We start from the raw sequence: 18,448 nt of genomic DNA, 5'->3' as shown, positions 1-18,448 counted from the left end.
ACCTAGAGAGATTTTCTGTTAAAATCAACCCAAGTGCATGCCCGATTTCCACTTCAATCTTCTTTGTTTATTGCATGACTTTCATGCAAAAAGAATTGCTATATGAATTGCACCTCATGCTTGGAAGATTGACTCAAAAATATATTGGAATGTATGTTAGCTAGTTGAATAGAAAGTGGAGAAATCCCACTTTTTGGGATTTTCCATTTTCTATTCTTTTCAATTTTGATTTTGTAATTGATTTCTAAAATCAATTTTCAAAAATGAAATCTTTATTAATTTTACAAAATTAATTCAATAATTAATTTTCTAATAAAATTAATAAAAATTAATTAATTAAACAATTTAATTCATTCTAATTAATTCAATATCAAACATTAAATTAATTTAACACTAATTCCACAATCATGAAACCAAATTCATTATTTAAATATTAATTGACTTTCCAATTCCGTTTAATTCCAAAATTAGACGCGTAATTATATCACATATAATTACTAATTCCCTTAATTCTAATTTGAACGTTTCAAATTAACTTATCACACTCCCCCAAGGCTAATCCATTTGTGAGCTATTAGGGGGACCTCGTGGACCTACAGATCATGGGCTCCAACATCCGAAATTAATTGGCTAAACTCTTTACACCGAATTAACCACTCTTCATTAACTATTGGGTCACTCCACTAAAGCCCAGAGTCGCACTCCCCTCACTATAGATATATTATATCCACTCGATATAACCATGATTAGTAAGCTCACCCTTCATAGGTTGTTTGTAATAACGATTGGGTCAAATGACTGTTTTACCCCAAAGATTACCTCTTGTTTCTTAAGTCCCACAGATTCTCTAATGAACAATTGGTTTGTGATCTGATCATCAAACCGAGTCCTTCTCGGACCGATGAGAGGGTGGGGCCCCTTGTTCAAGATCCGGAGTCAGCACTTAAGGGAACAACCTCTCTACTATCCCTGAAAGCGGGTAGGAGTAAATTCTATCTTGCTCCCTATGTCCCCAGCTATCTACCCGATCTTACTCCTGAAATGGAGATTTATTGAGCCGGCGCTATTGAGCCAACCCTCATCTATGCAAATCTAAGGTTAATCCCAAATAAATAGGAGTTCATAGTTAGCTCAGGATTAAGGTCAAGTTACCTAGGTCATCGCTTTGAAATAGTCAGTCTTAAACAGTAAACAGCGCTATAAAGTAAGAGTGACTTATTTTGTGGTCCGATCTTGTGCAAACTCATTGCACATGATGCTCCCACTCCTCATGTCATGTCATGTACGAATTAGGATCACTTCATCTGTAGCACTTTACAACTCCTTGTAACAACTACATAGTGGGCCGCATCCAATAGTGTTACTAGAATAAGGCACCCAACCTTATTCATATATTATATACCATTTTGACTATTTACTCGAACCTGATCCACTTTTATGTCTCTACATAAAGTTCAAGTATGCATGTAATAGTCATAGATATTTTAGTTTATTGGATTTATTTCTAAAACGAAATAAACAATTCATATATTCAATAACTAATTGAATTTTCAGAATAAGTTTTATTGTTTATAAACCACGAGTTTTAGGACATAAAACCCAACACATCTAATGTGCATTAGTTTTAACTTGTAGTTTTGATTTAGTCAATTTAGTTAAATACAAAATAAAATAAAATAAAATAATTAATTAATTAATCATCCAATTAAATATCACATATTTAATTTAATTTTTCATTTGAATCATATTCAAAAACATTTCTCTCACTTAACCTATAGTTTTAATGCACATCCAATACATATTATTTTTAACCTATAGTTTTCATTATGAATCTTATTCATATTAAATTAATATTTGAACTCTTTTCATGTAAACCCCGAACTTAGGTTCCCTAGATAAGTATTTTAGCCAAAGGGATGTTATATTACATATTTATTAAGTAGAAATTCATGTTGTTTATAGGGATTATGAAGGAAGGGAAGGAAAATATATTAAATGAAAAAACTCAATCATTAGTCTGGCTGGAGGCACTAAGTGTGGGGTGACGTGGCAATCTACTCTTTCAATTCAAGAAGTGGCATAAAGATAAAAAGGGAAGTGAAACTTCAAAAGCATGGTTTCGGTAATTGACAAGAGCAAATTTAACGAATTCGGTGCCATTCGAAAGATGAGAGAATCTAGGTTGTGAAATTGTCTTACTGGAGGAAGATTTCAGGAGGAGAAGAACAAGGAGTGAAGAAAACCAAGAGAAGGTAGAATCTCGGGTTTAAGCAGGGCCAAGGTGAAGTTTGGAAGTTCCAAGCCAAACTATAAGAAATTTTGGGCTGAAATTTTAAGGAAAGAAAGTTAACTCAAATCTAAACAAGTTTGTAGAAGGAAATTTCTTGAAAAGAGCTCTGGATTTTGAGTTATGAATTTTTGAAGTTATAACAGGGAATTGTGAAGAACAAGCAAGCAGTTCATCGTGGAGAATTATAGCGAGATTTGGGCATGAGGATCTCGCTTGTAAAGGAAATCTCGTTGATTTTGTAAGAAGGATCTCACTCTAGGGGGAAATCTCGCTAGGAATTGAGTTGAGTATCGCTAAGATGAAAATTTGACAGGAAAAGCTTGATCTCGCTCTAGAGGATCTCGCAGGTATCGCTCTAGAGGATCTCGCTAGCATCGCTCTAGAGGATCTCACTAGCATCGCTCAGGGGGATCTCGCTGACCTCGCTCAGGGAGATCTCACCAGTAAAGTTATCTGTGTTGATGGAAGTTTCTTTAGTAAATGAATTATTTGAGGTATTTTACTAGGAATTCTAAGTAGTTTAATCGGGAATTATATCGTTTTAGGCCAAGAAGAGCTAGGGGAAACGTATAAACCATTAGATGCCTGACGAACGGTGAGTAACTAAGTAAACTTAAGGTTTCCAATACTCATGCATATATGATCAAGTAAAGCACAGTGACATTAATAATGAATTTATACTTCCTCAAGCAATAAATGGTTGGAGAATAACTTAATGCATGTCTCTCGGCTTGTATGTGTGTAACACAGACCAAGGTATGTCGTGTAACCATTACAAAAGCTATGTTTTTTATTTTGATATATGCTTCCTAGAGAAAGGCTACGAGAGAACAAGTTCTTGTGTAAATGAGTGGTAATGGAACTTAATTTGATGTTACAAAATACACATTTGATATCGAAGGAAGTTGAGAAGGTATCTAACCAATTTGGTACCAAAGTACATTTGAGAAGGTACCTGGTCAATTTGATATTGAATGACATTTGAGAAGGTATCTGGCCAATTTAATACCAAAGGATATATGAGAAGGTATCATAGTAGCTCAATATTGAAGGACAGATTTGAGAAGGTATCTGAGCAGAAGTACCTAAAATATGATGGTACTTAGTGTGGCCACGTGCACGTAGGTAGTTATGAATGAGAGACCGAAGTATGGGTCTCTTGGTCAGTAATAAATGTTTGGGAGCTAGAGCATTTAGGCTCGTTCTTAACTAGGGAATAATAATGTTTAATGATGTCTGAGAATGGTTTAAAGCTACATTTAGAGGCAATTGCTTGAGTTTAATCATTGGTATATTTACATGTTTATAGTGATGTTACGCTTGTTGCTTTACGATTCTATAGTCTCTCACTGGGCTTTTAGCTCACAGAATTTCTGTGTTTTCCCTTTTTAGGTAGCGGTCAGTTTCATCAAGGTTGATCCTACTGCTGCTTGCCACCGAAAGACTCGGCTTATTAAAAGACTTAGGTTGATGATCTGTTTATGTACACATGTTTTTTAGAGGGACTATGGCTTCTGTAGGAATGTTTAGGCCACCTGTGATCTATAAAAGTAATGTCTTGCCTGTATGCATGTATTTATGTAATCTTTGTAGAACCTTAAGGGAGGTTAACTGTTTGCGTATATTGCTAATATGATGAATAGGTTGGTATTTAGATTAGAAGGCTTGGGTGGTGAGTGTTGGCAGTAGGGCTAGTAACTACCACGGTCATATCCTCTTCCAGAATAAAAAGGGTAATTTGGGAGAGGGTGTGACATTTCAAATATTTTGTTCTCTCATTTATTAATTTTGAATCATATCCGAAAATAATAATAATGTCTAAAATTAAACTTTATATCAAAATGTATCAACATACATTAAAAATATCCCAAATTTGAATTTGAACATTTCAAATTCAATTTAGTGACAAATTACCTCAACACCCTTTACAAGTTAGGAAGAGGACCTAATGAACCTACAGATCAGAAGCTTCAACGATGTGAGCTTAATTAGCTAAACTCATTAACCAAATTAATCAATATTCATTAACTGTAGGTACACACCACTAAAGACTCACAGCTGCGCTCTTCTCACTACATATATGTTTCTGTGTCCACGGATATAGATCAATAACAACAAAGTTAGTCCTTCACGATTGTTCGTAACACCAGTTGAGTCAAATTACCGTTTTACCCTTTGGTTACCTCTACATCCTTAATTTTACCAGTGCTTCTCTAATGAACAACCTGTTTATGGTCCAACCATTAAACAGAAACCCCTATCGGGCTAGGGAGAGGGTAGGGCCCTTTGTTCAAGTCCTAGAGACACTACTTAAGGGAACACTCATCTACTTACCCTGAAGTTGAGAATGAGTGAAATCCATCTTGTATGATTATGTTCCTAGCTACACACTTGATCTTATCCCCAAAATGGTATGCATATTGAGTTGGTGAACTGACCACTCTCACCCATACAAATCAAAGGATACCCCCTCAGGAACAGGAGTTCATAATATACTCAAGAGTGAGACTAAGTTGCCTAGGTCATCCTATTGAAATAGAAACTTAACTAGTCAATGGAGTTACATCTAGTGATTACTATTTCGCGGCCCAGTCTTGTGCAAACTCATCACCTAGGATACTCCCACTTTCGTATCTCCTATATGAACACGATACATCATTATGTTTGTATCAAATACAAATTAGGTCGTATTCGTAGTATTACCAGGATAAAGTACCCAACCTTACCCTTATACTATAGACCCTTTAGGCTGTATCTTGAATATTGATCCCTATATGTCTCTACATACAGCTCAAGACTCATAAGACAACTTAGGATGTTAGTTTATTGGATTTTAGGGTTAAAATTAAATAAAACATCAATAACACTTATTGAGAAAAACATTAGTAACTATTTATTAATGACGATCATTTAATTATATTCACTATCTATGAGTTTTAGGGCATAAAACCCAACAACAAATTGGTATCAAAGCATAATATTTTGGGGATAGGCTCAAGCATTAGACTAAGAGCATATAAATGATGTAATGTCTCTAATATTTGTACACTATTATAGGAAAGATGCCTAGAAGAAGTGGCAGACTGAGAAAGCAGACAACAGACAGGGGATTGTGACCCTACCAGAGATTTCGTAGTACGAGGGGATTGAGATCCTGTTAGAGAACCTGAGGTAGGTAAAGCTCATAACCCAACCAGGGACCTAGTAACACAAGAGATTACATCTGAGAGAGAATGTAGTACCCCTCAAGATAGAGTTGATCCTCATATGGAGGATAAAGTTTTTGACAGAATAGCACTGAGGCTAGAAGCGAGTATGAGATCTGTACAGATGGATCCAGAAAAAAAGTATGGCATAGAGAGGCTGAAGGCACTAGGTACCACGACGTTGGAAGGTTCATCAGACCCGACAGATGCTGAGGTTTGGCTTGATTTGATTGAGAAATGTTTTAATGTGATGAGTTGTTCTGAAGCTTGGAAGGTTGAGCTGGCTATGTTCTTACTGTAGAAAAGGGCAGAGAAATGGTGGAAGGTTCTAGATTCCAGAAGGAAAAGATCGGAGGTAATGACATGAGGAGAGTTCATGAAAGCATTCGAGGATAAATATCATCCTAGCTCATTCAGATAGGCAAAGAGGAGTGAGTTTCTAAAACTTGTTCAGGGTTCAACGACGGTAGTCGAATATGAGCAGAAACTTACTGAGTTATCTTAGTATACACTCACTATTATCGCTGAAGATAAAGACAGATGCAGTAGATTTGAGAAAGACTTGAGGAAGGAAATCGTGCCTCAGTAACCTTCACAGCTAACTAGATGGATTTTTCCAAGTTAGTTGAGGTAGCAATGAGAGTTGAAAATAGTTTGATAGAGGAGGAACAGGTACAGGGAGATCGAGAGGAACAACGGAGATTTACTCCTAGTGTGTCGGGGAAAAAAACTTTAAAGCTCGTTTTAGTGGGTAGACGGCCTCTAGAGGCAGTGGAGTTAAGAGCTAGCAGAAATAGAACAAGAGAAGATCTAGTCAGCCAGCTAGTTCAGCCGGAGGATCCAGGTAGGGACATGCTGGTGAGTCTGTTACTCGTTCTGCCGAGAAACCCCCATGTTCAAATTGTGGTAAGAACCACTTAGGCCCTTGTTATAGTGGAAAGATGTGTGTTACCACTATGGTCAAACCGGTCATTTCAAGAAGAAATGTCCTCAGTTAGTTCAGGAGGCATATGCGAAGTAAAGGGTGACCTTTTAGACGGTTAATTAGCCTAGAGTAGTTGAGGCTGGTAGAGAGGGTACTAATGGAGCCAAACATAAGGGAGTTGCTAGTCGGCCACGATAGTAAGGTAGAGTTAATGCTATGACCCACCAGGAGGCTGAGGAGGCTCCAATTGTTGTAACTGGTATGGTAATCCTTTGTAACTAACCTGCATATGTATTGTTTGATCTCGACGTTACTCATTCATTTGTTTCTAGCATGTTTGCATTGTATATTAATAGAATGCTAAAGGTCATGCCTAATGAGTTATTTATTTCTACTTCTATTTGTGAGACATTAGTAGTAAGGGAGTTTTATAGAAATGTAAGGTAGAGATTGAGGGACAAAGCATGTTGACTGACTTAATCCTTTTAGAGTTAATATAATTTGATGTTATACTGAGAATGGATTTTCTGAGTAAATATCATGTCTCTATTGATTGTAATAAAACGGAAGTAGTATTTAGGAAACCTAGATAGAGTTGAGATAACATTTACAAGAAAATGGAGAATTCTTCCTACTAGCCTAATTTCGGCAGTCAAGGCTAGGAAGTTGTTGAGTAAAGATTGTACGACCTACAGGTCCATGTGATTGTTTCGCAGGCCAAGAAGCTGGGACCAGAGGATGTTCTAGCGGTGCAGGCGCTTATTGATGTATTTGTTGAGGAATTGCCAGGCATACCACCTGACAGAGAAGTGGAGTTCACAGTTGATTTAATTCCTGACACAACACCTATTTCCCAAGCACCATATAGGATGACATCTGTTGAATTAAAGGAGTTGAAGGTCCAGTTACAGGAACTGGTGGACAATGACTATATTTGGCCTAGTGTGACACCATGGGGAGCATTAATTCTATTTGTGAAAAAGAAGGTGTTGGTTTTTTACCATCAGTCTCTAATTAATTAATTAATTAATATTTTGATGATAAAAAATCAACTTTCATTTACTAAAAATTTTGGTATTTTGAAGTGTCCATTGCATAGAGCTTGGAACAACAATCTCAATGCAATTTGAATCACTCAAATCGGAATTCAAACAAAGAAGATATAACCAAAACAAGCTTTAATAAAAAAAATATTCAAGGTGGCGACATGGCAGCAAAATTAATCAAATTAACTCAATTGAAATGTGATATATGGAGTAATGGAAAAGGTGACACGTGGTGAGAATTTAAAATGAAAATGAATTTTTTTTGAAAAAAAAAATTACTGTATGTGTATGTGGACATGTGAGGTAACGGTAAAATTTAAAAAAAGAAAAAAAATCACATTTACCTCCTGCAGCAGGTGACTATTGGTGGGGTGATTTTTTTTTTAAATAATAATAATAATATTATTATTATTGTTATATTACTTTTAAACTTTTTAATCTCAACCTTTGATTTAACTTTTAACGAGATCTAAAGGTCCAATTCAATTTGGTTTTCACGTACTTTTCTCTCTATTTAAACTCTCCTTCTCCAAAATTCCTACATTATTTTTCAATCCTCCATAACTTAGAACCACCATTGTTATTCTCTCTCTAAGTTTCAATTTTCTTCTTTTCATCCAATTTTTTAGAGAGATATCTTATCTATTGTGAGGATTGTTTTTTTGTGAACAAAAACTTGTAAATCTACTCTTCAAGAGAGTTTTTCTCATATTGTTCTTCATTTTCAAATTCATTGTAAGGATTGCTCTTGTTCCCTAAAAAGAGTGGTTGTAACGGTTTGATCCTCAACCGTGGAAAGGATCGGGTTCGTTCTTGCTCCCGAAAAAATATTTTATTGTTATATTTTATTGCATGAAAATAATTGCAATATTTGTTCCTTAACTTAATTGTTTAATGATGTATTTAAGTTTGTTGAATTGATCTTTACATATCTCATATCAATCTTGTTATTAGAATCAAATTGGGTGGTAGTATTATTAACTTCTTGATTATTTTGAAGTGAAATTATTTCTATAAATTTACTAAATTACTTGTTAGCAAAAAATTGTTAGTTTGTTTAATTGGGCTCACATAGTAAAATATTTTTACTTAGTTTGAGTAAACCCTATTCACCCCCTTTAGGGTTGCCATACTGATCCTCATAGTCTACTCCCTCGACCTGGATATAACCCTTTGCCACGAGTCTAGCCTTAAAGATTTGCACCTTTCCATCTACACCTCGTTCTCGCTTGTAGATCCATTTACACCCTATAGGTTTTACCCCATCAGGCAGATCCACAAGTTCCCAGACATAATTGAAGTACATAGACTCCATTTCCTGATTCATGGTTTTAATCCACTCATCTTTTTCAACATCCTCCATTGTTTGCATATAAGACAATGGATCCTCGACCTCATCATCAGACATGATGTTTTGGGCTTCAATCAAACCCATGTAGCGTTCTGATGGGTCCGTAACCCTCCTACTACGTCAAGGCAGTCTCAACTCTTGAGATGGTTGATTAGATGCACCGATGTCAAAAACTCTTGTTGATCTATCAGTCTGTTCAACAACTCTTGTTGAATTCTCAGTAGTCTCACTAGAAATCTCATGTAAAACAAGCTTGCTCCGTGGTTTATGATCCCTGATGTGGTCTTCTTCCAAGAAGATAGCTAGGGTTGACAACGGGGGAGGCGGGGGATGTACTCCCCGTCCCCGTTCCCGCGAGGATTTTTAATCCTCATCCCCACCCCATTTCCCATTTTGAGGAGTCGGGGTCGGGGTCAGAGAATCCCCGTTCGGGGATCGAGTCCCTGTAAGGAAAAATTTTCCGCCCATTAGTTTTTTTTTCATTTTTTTTTATTTAAAATCATTAACTTTTTGTATTTCTATTGAAATTATACACTTTTTAGGTAACAAGTTAGTATTATTATTATTTTATTTATTTAATTTAATAATAAAAAATATTTTAACATTTCTTTATTTTAAAATTTAATAAAAAGTTAAAGTTGATTATATTATTAAAAAAAATTAAAAATAAAAACAATGGCTTTAATAATATATAAAATATATATATATATATATATATTATATATATATATATGAAATAAAATTAAAAAAATAGTAGCTTATATATACTATTTTTAGTTTTTTTTTATATTCTTTTTAATTTTATTTCATATTATTATTATTATTATTATTATATAGGGGACGGGGCGGGGATATGCTCCCCGTCCCCAGTTTGGGACCTGTTTTGGGTCCCCGGTCAAACTGAGGATTCCCTGCCAGATCGGGGCGAGTACCCACGGGGATTTTTGCCAACCTTAAAGATAGCGTTTGTTGATACAAATACCTTATTCTCATTCGGATCAAAGAAGTATCCACCCCTCATTTCCTTGTGGTAGCCTACAAAGAGGCAAACTTTCGAACGTAGTTCCAACTTTTTAGGGTTAGCCACAAGCATGTGGGCCGGACATCCCCAAATCCTGTAGTGGTGTAAATTACCTTTACGGTCTCTCCACAGCTCAAAAGGTGTTTCAAAAACACTTTTCGAGTGAACTTTGTTCAAAATGTAACATGCGGTCTCCACTGCAAATCCCCAAAACGAGTTTGCAAAATGAGCGTAACTCATCATAGACCGAACCATGTCCAACAAGGTTCTGTTTCTCATTTCTAACACACCATTCTGCTGAGGTGTACCTGGAGCCTAGAGTTGAGACGTGATTCCATGTTCTGTTTTATAATTCTGGAATTCGAGGTCTATATACTCTCCACCACGATCAGATCGTAGTGTTTTTATCTTTTTACCTAACAAGTTTTCAACTTCAGCCTTATACTCCTTGAACTTGTCAAGAGCTTCAGACTTACGTTGCATTAGGTATAGATACTCATATCTTGAATAATCATCTATGAAAGAGATGAAATATTCATACTCACCTCAGGCTCTAACACTCATCGGACCACAGAGGTCTGAACATATAAGCTCCAAGATCTCCTTGGCTCTATTACCTTTTTCGGTAAAAGGTCGTTTAATTGCCTTCAAGGCGTGATTCACATACTGGCAAAGAGTTTTCTTCTAAACTCTTTAGAAGCCCACATTTCACCAACTTCTCAATCCTATTGAGGTTGATGTGACCTAACCTTAGATGCCAGAGATGGCCATTTTCCTTAAGAGAAACCTTTGGTCTTTTTGCAGTTGTCGTTGTACTGAACATTTTAGTATTAAGCAAGCCTTTTATGACTAACGGCCTTAGTACATACAAGTTATTTTCCATTGAACCAAAACCAATCTCCATACCATTCTTGAAAATAAACAGTTTACTTTCAGAAAAGGAAATGGTAATGAGACAAGAAACCGAGATTAAGTTCCTCTTGATATGAGGAACTACAAAAATATTATAGAATAACAGATAACGTTTCTTATCCAAAAATAACTTCAGCCTGCCTACAGCAACAACTGAAACAACCCCATCAATACTGACTCGAAGAGTCAACTCTCCTCCTTCCAATGTTTTTCAGGAACTAAATTCTTGGTAGGAAAAACTAACATGGTTAGTAGCACCTGAATCAAGAATCCAGGAAGAATCATTATTCTCTACCAAACACGTCTCCAAGACAAATAAATCAAATTTACTGTCTTTAGAATTCTTCCTCTTCTAGAGAGTAATGGGATCAATATCATAATCTAAAGAAGCTCCAAGTTCCATTTCAGAGAACATTTCTCATTGATGAACTTCATTAGAGTCAACAACACTTTCTTTCTCTTTTACTCCCTTGACATTCAAGAAAGACCAGAGGTTATCTTGGGAACTGACACCATTGGTTTCTTTGTCATCCACCCCTTTATGCTCAAAAAGTAAGAATTGGCGTTCAAACAATTCTTGCAACGTGTCCATGATCTCACATACAATAACCATGTTCTCAACCCCTTTGGCCAATGCATCAAGTATGCTAGCCAAAATGTGAAGTCGAGCTAACGAGTTAGCCTTCATCCACACCCCATATGCATTACGAACATTTCGCGGTGCATCAAAGGTCGGGACTTGAGAACACTCCTCAACCATGATAAACTCGAGGTCATTTACCACGAAATATGTTTTAAGAGACTCTTTCCAATGTATGTAATTGATCAAATTAGAGGCAACTAACGGAAAATCATTCATGTTTCTAAAAAAACAAACACATTGATCTACATTAGATTTTAGTAAATACTCTTTGAAAAACAACATCCAATACGGTTTAACAAAATTGAAATGAACCCCATATGACATCTAGTTTCGCAATGACGCTTCAAAGGTTTAGGACAAAAGCCATCGAAGGGTAGTCAATTTATCCCTCCTCTGAATTGAGACACTCTTAACCAGTCATTAATACCAGAACAACTCTCGCTCCTATAACGACTAGCCATCATTGATTTGGTCAAGAAATCATTAACTTGCTTAAAAATTTCCTGTAAGTGCGACCCTTCATTTTAGATCCTAGAGTTTCTCCCCAAGCAGCCAATCCTAAGGGAAAAATCCGATTGAGGAAAAAACTAAAGCAACCCTATCCATTTTTGGAGTTCACCTAGAGCAACCACACAAAAGCCATCCAATGGGAGACGCTCCCAGGGTGTCACAGGGCAGTGCAAGAAGATCTCATGGTACAAACCAATGAAGGAGACCGCAGGACATGTTGACACATATCCTTCACCTACTTACTATAAATACTTTCTCTGTCCACCTTGATATTAACTCATGCAAACACCATCCGAAGGCAGATGCTCCCAGGGCACCATGAGGCCAAGCATGAATCACACAGCGTGAACATTCAAGCAGAAACGTGAGTGGAATCATTGACATATCATATATATCTCTTCCTCCCACTGAGTATTTTATAACCTAGTGTTTAGTTTACTTAGAAAAAAACACAGTTAACGATTTTAACTAAGTGACTTTTTGGGTTTGCCCAAAAGTAACGTTTACTTTGGAAAGTTGAAACAACTTTTGATCATCATTTATTAAACTCTTTAATGAAGTTTTTGACCAACTGTCACATGCTTATAGCAAATCTATCTTATTCACCTTTCTAGATAGGATCCCAAGTAGGGGTGTTCCGTTTCGTCAGCTTAAGTACCCTAGCCTAGACAGAACCCGCCTTAGATAAAAGGCCCCTTATAAATAGATTTAATACAAATTTAATCTTTTATGGAAATCAATTTAATCCTATTAAACCGATTCAAAAGATTAACTTAGGTATATAATCTCATTAGAACTACGAACTTAGGTCTATCTCAATCCAATTTTAAAACCCTTTTAAAACATGAGTTCACCTAAGTTCGCATGCAACTCTTTCTTATCGATTTTAGTTATAATTTTCATTACAATGCTTATAACCAAAAACAACCAAAACCATCCATAATGCGAAGCTACACATACAAGACATTCATAACTTTTATAAACAAACCTAAGTGTCATGCTTCATGCATTGTTCATTGATTGCTACTTTTATATAACACTTATATAACAAAGCAACAAACCAAGTAGCTTCAATACACCCTTATACTATAATTCTTATAATATAAAGATGATGTATGAATAAATATAACTCTTATATTTCATGATGCATGCGCATGCTTTCAGGTAATTTCATCATGCCAATAACTATATTATAACACTTATAATATATGATGCATGAATAATTGCATAACCTAAGGTGGATTTCAAAACTATATATCATACACTATGGCATATAAACAACATACATCTCATGTACATTAAATAAAAGTGAACCGGGATAATTAGCCTCAAATCTTTCAAAACAAAGCTAACTATTACAAAGAACAATGAGTCAACCGGTTCAAACAGGCAAACCGGGTCTTGAACCGTCCAGGCGAAGAAACGCGTCTCCTTAATCGTGTACCAAATCCTTGTGATTGCCTACACGATAGAGTAAACTCTTTAATCAATCATTTAGCAACATTGTATGAGCATAAACGATCGTGTACCTTTGACTATGTGATGAAGCATGAGGTCACGCGATTGTGCAGCGCGCATCGTGCAACGCAAGTTTTAAACGATCAACTAAACGACAATGATGCAGTGAAGCATAATCGTCTAAACGATCACTGAGCAAGCGTAAGGTATCGTATACCACGTGATCATGTAGTCAGTGACTATGCGATGAAGCATGCTAAGCTACACGATCGTTTATTGCACGCGCCTTTTATTCAACGATGAGTGTCAAATACTCTATGCGATTGTTTACCTCCAGCGTCCACACGATCGAGCAACCAATGCTACGCAATAGAGTAAACTCTTTACCCCATCGTTTAGCATAGCTAAACGATCATTTAGTAAATACTACACGATCGTGCAGAACTTTTCTACACAATCGTTTAGCCAAATCTCAATGATCGTTTACCTTAGGCTACACGATACGACCAACCTTTGGTCTTCTTCCTCGATGAGAACTGCATTTCCATGCTTCAAAACTTCATCATGGACGACTCAAACAACTTCAAACACTTTGAATACAGACTCTATTGCTTATTAATTATGCCCAAAAATGCAGGAGGCCTTACAAATTAACACTTTGTAATCTTAAAGAAAGCTTTAAACCGAGGTAATCATCCCGTAAACATTCATCAACACATCCACAAACACATTTAACTCTTAAACACAATGCAGAAAACTTAAAATCCACCACAACTGTAAAATAAGTTTAATATAGAAATGGTATTTGGAATATCAGAACAACCTAGCTCCGATACCAATTGAAGGAAATCAAACACAAGGATCTCCATGAGCAGCGGAAGGGATCGTTTCAAATTCTATTCAGATTGAACACAAACAATTACAGTCATACAATGGAAACTAACAGGTCATGCATAAATAGAAATTATAGCATGCTATCATAGAATCAAGGGATAGAGTATGCATACCTTTGAAGAACCATTCTTCAAGTATCCTTCGAAAAGTTCAAAGCATCCACAGAAACTCTCGAACGCAACAAACAGAAACACCAACAGCACAAACAACGAACAGCTCCTCGAACCCAAACAAGTCCAACTCGATTCACGAACTGAGTAAAGACACTACCACAAGTGTTACCTTGGTATTCTCAGTATGAGAATCCAGGAGTTGTAGGCTCTGTATGCTCTTGGCTTGAAGAAGAGATGAGGTTTACGATCGAGTAGACGATCGAGCAAGTAGGAGATAAGAATCTGGTCTATCGCATAGATGATGTGCTCGATCGTTTAGTAAACTGAAGTCTATCATATAGACTTTGCTACTCGATCGTGTAGCTACGATCAGCTGAGTGATTATCGCATAGTCAACTCTACACGATCGTTTAGTCTCTGTCAACGCTATCGCTTAGTGAAACTCTTTCACTTGATAGCTTGTCTCCATGAGTACTTTCCGAATGAAGCAACTTGATAAATTTATGAACAATGTTCATTTTATCTCACGGTTACCATAAAACTTCCAATAACATCCCACTCAATCGGTTATTAGAGAAAGAGAATTAATTATCATATAATTAATATATTATAAATAAATATGATAACCAACTTATCATATTATATTTATAACCTATAGTTTTAATATTTCATCTCATGAGATATATAAACCATAGTTCTTTTTCTATTTTATGGTACTTGATATAAATCATATTTATATCAATTCCTCCAAGTAATGTATCTCATACATCACACCAATTATATCACATATAATTGAATTTCCTCTTGTTAATTTGAACACTTCAAACGAACCCCAAAATCTGATTCTCAACTTGAACCCATTGAGCTACCAAGGGGATCTTATAGACCTGTAGCTTGAAGCTCCAATGGTATGTGAATAACTGACTAAACTCTTTAGTCACGAGATCCACCATCTGTTAACTGTCGGGCACCCCACTGAAGACCGATAGCTGCACTCTTCTCACTACAGATATATTTCTGTGTCCATATTAACCAATCAACAACGCGATAACCCTTCACAAATCGCTCGTAAGTACAACTAGACCAATTTATCGTTTTGCTCCTATAGTTACATCTAACTTCTTAAGTATCACTACTTCCTCTAATGAACAATAAGTCATAATCCTACTATGATTGACTCCTCTCTTCCAAAGAGAGGGTGTGGTCACTACGTTCAAGACCCGGGATCAGGCCTTAAGGGAGCAATCTATCTACTTACCCCTGCTTCAGGAAAGAAGTGAATTTCGTCTTGTGTAACTGAGTTCCTAGTTCCCCAATCAGAAAAATCCCCAATCTAGCCACTCTCACCCATACTAATCAAAGGACCGCCCTCATAGGCAAGAGTTTCCAAAACACTCAGGATTAAGGTCATGTCACCTATGGTCGTTTTAGTGAGATGTAAGTCTCAATTATCAATGGCGTTATATAAAGAGACAAATCATCTTGTGGTCCGATCTTATACAAACCCTTTATATAGGACACCACCGCTCGCATGTCTCCATATGAATGGACCATTTGTAGCACGTTACAACACTTATAACTATCTATAAAGTGGGTCGTATCCGTAGTGTCACCAGGATAAGGTATCCTTCCTTTATCCTTATACTACAAACCTTTAAGTTTATTACTTAAGGTATGATCCACTTGTATATCTCATATATATGCTTAAGTTTACATGAAATAACCACGGATCTCAGTTTATTGGATATGAGTAAATACAAATAAAATAACTCTTATTTTATTAATAACAATGTGTACAAACTATTTACAAACTATGAGACTCTGGGAGAATTAGGACACCAATCCCAACACAGGTTTATTAAAATTAAAGCAAAGGAATTGTTCCATTTCTCTTTAAGGGGGTTTCTGTTTTTTTTTTTTTTTTTTTTTTTTTGTTCTGGTTGCTGGAGCCACGGTTCGGACCTTTCTTCTTTGTCTTCTTTGATTTTTGGTCAGATTTTACCGCAACAGAGGCAGGTCTCCCAGGTACGGCGTTCACTTCCTCCCTCTGGTCCTACTTCTGGGCTTCCTCCTCAATCCTTAGCCAGGTGATAAGACTCTCTAAGGAAAACTCCTTGGTCTTATGCCTCAAAGTGTTCTTAAAATCCTTCCACAAGGGGGGTAGTTTATCCATAATAACACAGTAACTTGGAATTGTTCGTCTAAAGGCATACCTTCAGTAATTATTTCATGGGTTATCTTCTGTAGTTCATGGGACTAGGCCTCCACAAATTTGTCATCCGTCATCTGGAACTTGAGATAATGGCTAACAATATATTTCTTTGACTCGACCTCCTTGGTGTCGTACTTCTTTCGCAGGGCATCCCAGACCTCCTCCGTTGTCTTCATTGTTTTGTAGTAGTACTACATATCATCAGTCAAACTATTTAATATAAAGTTCTTACATAGAAAATTTTTCTCCTCCCAGTCAACAGCTTCTTTTATCTGTTGTTCAGTTGGTTCTTCTAATGGAACGATCGGCTTATCTCTGGTACATGTGTTGGCAACTTTCTTGACGATAAGAAAGAACAACATCTTTTGCTTCCACCGTTTGAACTTCGCTCCTTCAAATCGGAATGGACGATTGAGGTCGAATGTCATAATGTCATTGTTGCTAGTGAGGGCCATTAGTGATATGGCAGAGAAATGTCTTAAAATTGTTGTAAATGGGAAGACCCTCAGATGAAGAACAGGATAGCCGCAAACGGTCAGGAAACGATGATCAAACAAAGAGCGAAACCTGCAAAACAAAAGCTCGTTATTGGCTGAGTCATGGAGCTTGCTCTCTTTAAGACATTCCGCAGCTCTGCTCAAGTGTGCAAGCAGGTTAGGAATACTGCCACGTCGTCCCTAGGATAAAACAATCCAAAAAAGAAAACCCGGTCGGAAATGCACTGTTTCCGACCAGAGCACACACTCTTCTGACTGAATGCTCAGAAAACGAAAGCATGGAAAGAAAATAAGCAGAGAAAAGTGATGGGAATGGAAGTTAGTGTAAGAAAAAATTGTTGTGTATTGAACTGCTGAAGGACGTGTCTTTTATAGGCCTTTAGAGCTAAACTGTCGCGAGAGAGAAGCACGGTCAGCCTCTGAACGTGTGCGTGAAAGTCGGGCCGGAAGATGTAGACGGAAAGTGAGCCAGAAGATGCGGACGGAAGATGCGCGCGGGGAAGACTGGGAAGACGCGGCCAACTGGGAATTTTTTTCTTTTTTAAAAAGAAAATAAAAATAATGAAATAAATAACAAAAAATAATAATGTCTTTATTAAAGAAAAATAATCATACACACTCACCACAATCGAACGGACGACAGCAGCGACACGCGCGTGGGACGTCCATCGAACCCATATTGGTTTATCCCCTTACTCCCTCCAAAATATGGGTACCCCTTGGAGCCCAACCCATAGCCCAATGTTGGAGTACAAAAAGAAGACTTCCTTTTCAAACTTTTCTAATGTGGGATTCTCCAACCAAAGGTTGGTTCTTTTTTTTCTTTTTTTGAAAAAATAAAATTTCACCCAACAACAGCCACAAGAGAATGTCAATTAAACCTACACAAAGAAAGAAAGAAAAAAAATAAAATAAAATACCATTGTTAGGAAATGAGAAAATATGTAGAAATTGGGATAACAAGTGGGGCGAGAATTTGTGGTTAGTAGGGAAAAAAGGTGAAATAGGGAGAATAGTTGGAGGAAAAAAAATGTGGGGAGCCTCATTTTCACATTTTGGGTAGAAATAAGGGGAAGATTATCCACTATTTATAGTCAAATCTCTCGACTTAGAAAAAGAAAATAAAACCCTAATAATAATTTTAAAAAAATGAGGCTTAAATCAAAAAGCGTGGAAGCTTTCGACTTTGAGTGTGAAAATTAACCTACCTTTTTTGAAACTATAATGATGTATTTATAAGAGTAGATATTTAGGTTACCATCCATAGAGTTTCGCAGTTACATTGGGATAACCCTTTATCTCCTCAGGTCAGACATACAAGGGGCATATCTCATTGGCCATTTTGCTAGACTCAGCTTCAACCAAGACCA

Source organism: Benincasa hispida, chromosome 11, assembly GCF_027475165.1.
Source record: "Benincasa hispida cultivar pf3 chromosome 11, pf3_genome.v1.1, whole genome shotgun sequence".
Taxonomy (NCBI): domain Eukaryota; kingdom Viridiplantae; phylum Streptophyta; class Magnoliopsida; order Cucurbitales; family Cucurbitaceae; genus Benincasa; species Benincasa hispida.
The sequence above is the reverse complement of the archived record's forward strand: the minus strand, read 5'-3'. Positions refer to the sequence as shown.